This window comes from Psammomys obesus, unplaced genomic scaffold (assembly GCF_907164565.1).
Source record: "Psammomys obesus unplaced genomic scaffold, mPsaObe1.curated_primary_1811, whole genome shotgun sequence".
Classification (NCBI taxonomy): Eukaryota; Metazoa; Chordata; class Mammalia; order Rodentia; family Muridae; genus Psammomys; species Psammomys obesus.
The window spans coordinates 1-2,336 of record NW_026588505.1 but is presented as its reverse complement, the minus strand read 5'-3'; the positions used below and the strand labels follow the sequence as shown (position 1 = coordinate 2,336).

Below are 2,336 nucleotides of genomic sequence, written 5' to 3'. Positions count from 1 at the left end.
ATAAGTGGGAAATCTTCATTTAACTGTGACCATATTGAAACACAGATTTTAAGAAAAAGGAAATATGTATTAGCAGTCTGCTTATTGCCCCTTACACTTGACTTTAGAATAAACTACTTCTTAATCCCTTTGAGGAAACACCCATGAGTATTTATTGACAAAGTTGTGCTCACTCCATTGCCCAGGGCCCTTCTGCAGTAAACAATCCAGGGGTTCTTTTGGGAGGTTACAGTATACTTTTCTGATCTGTGTGTAAGTGTGACAATGAATATGTAACATTGACCCAACACTCATTTATTACAGTTAATACATGCACCACTGGTGGCTTAGAGAGAGGAGCATGTGTCATGAGCTCTTGGGAAGACTATTTCCATGTGGTTGACACATATCGCCATGTCTCTACGGGGATATATTATACAATGTGAATATTTCCCCCATAACATCTACATATCCTTTCATGTTCTCTATTATTTACATCTGCATGTTTATTTCCAGTAAACAGTCTCATTTCCATTTCATTACATATTTACATACACAATGGCTTCTAACTACTCAGTATCTAAAGACTACAAATGAGAGGCTCATAAAATACTGTGTATCTGAGGAGGTGTTAAATTATTAATAAAATTATCATCAGTTGCACCTATTTTCTTCACAGTAACGAGAGTTCCTTATTCCTCATAGATGAAAAAGTTCTGCTGTGTTGATCTCATACTGTGCTTCCTTTATTCCATCATTTGTTGAGAGATGCATAGTTTCTAATTTACTGCTCTTAGAAAATGCTGCATTAATAACAATTTCTGTGCACATATTTCTGAGACATGTTTATGTGGGGTCATTTCTGTAATTTTTTAGTATGCGACCTGATGGGAAAGCAACTATTAATTTCATGTATATAAAAATATTGCAAATCTCATAACTTACAGGTTTTTTGAACCTCTGCTTAGACGTAGCCCATAGCAGCTCATTGTCCAAGTGGGTTCTGTAGTAAGGGGAACTGGGACTCTTTCTGACAAGAACTCAGTGGCTGACTCTTTGTAACACCCCTCATGAGGGAAGAACAGCCTAGCTACGCTGCAGAAGAGGACATTGTAGCCAGTCCTGAGGTTATCTGATAAGCTAGGGTCAGATGGAAAGGGAGGAGGATCTTCGCAATCAGTGAACTTGGAGAGGGGCATGGGTGGAGAGGAGGGAGGGATTGGGAGAGAGTGTGGGATGGGGCTACAGCTGGGATGCAAAGTAAATAAATTGTAATTAATATAAAAAATAAAAATGAAATTTTAATTAAGAATTTAAAAAAAAAAAGAAATTTCCAATTACCATGTTCCTTATCACAACTGCCACCAGTTAATTTTGTCTCCAAGAGTAGTAAATACCTCAGGCTGGGATTCTGTTTTAAATTGAGAGATTGGGCCTGAATATTACATCCACAGGACCTGCACAGGTTGCAGGAAGGTTATTTCCTCAGAAAGGTTTAGGACATGGACCTCAGCACCCTGTTGTCAGACCAGGTGTCCTCAACTCCTTCTTCTCCAGCTACACTAGGTCCTTATCTAACAAAGACTTGCTCATGAATATGTAAACCATGGGAGTCTAAGGTAGTAAATACAGGGATGGCCACAGCAAACAGCAGCATATCTTCATTGTCTTCTCCACAATCACTGAGCTCATTAGGTTCTCAACAGGAAACATAGCTGGGTCATCCTCTTCCTCATACCAGCAGATATAGGTAAAGGGATCCCAAGCCCCAGAACTGAAGGGCAGTGGGACTCACATTCTGACAATGCCATCCACTCTGCCTTTCTCTCCGCAGGTGTCCACTCCAAGGTCCAGCTGCAGCAGTCTGGGGCTGACCTGGTGAGACCTGGGCCCTCATTGAAGCTGTCCTGCAAGGCTTCTGGATACACCTTCATGGGCTATGATATAAGCTGGGTAAAGCAGAGCCCTGGACAGGGACTGGAGTGGATTGAATGGATTTATCCTAGAATGGCTCCTCCTGGCTATAACCAGAAGTTCCAGGCAAGGCCACACTGACTACAGACAAATCCTCCAGCACAGCCTATATGGAGCTCAGCAGCCTGACATCTGAGGACTCTGTGGTCTATTACTGTGCAAGGCAGAGTGTTGCACCCACATTCTTAGTGTGTCAGAAACCCTGGAGGGACAGGAAGCTGCTCTAGGACTCAGAGGACAGAGATTAGTGTGGAAACTTGCTCTTGATGATCATTTTTAGTGAACTTGCGTCTGCAATCATCCTCTCTTTATCTATTTTGTACAAGGACATCTACCAAGACAGTGATGTTGGTTTAGGATACCCCCATAGTGCACCATACCTT

The 2,336-nt window shown here is 41.8% G+C and overlaps 1 pseudogene; it reads left to right on the top strand.

Moving 5' to 3' along the window:
- Positions 1 to 1,321: 1,321 nt before the first annotated feature.
- On the top strand, positions 1,322 to 2,180 carry LOC129674376 (Ig heavy chain V region 3-like; annotated as a pseudogene).
- The last annotated feature ends 156 nt before the right edge of the window (positions 2,181 to 2,336 follow it).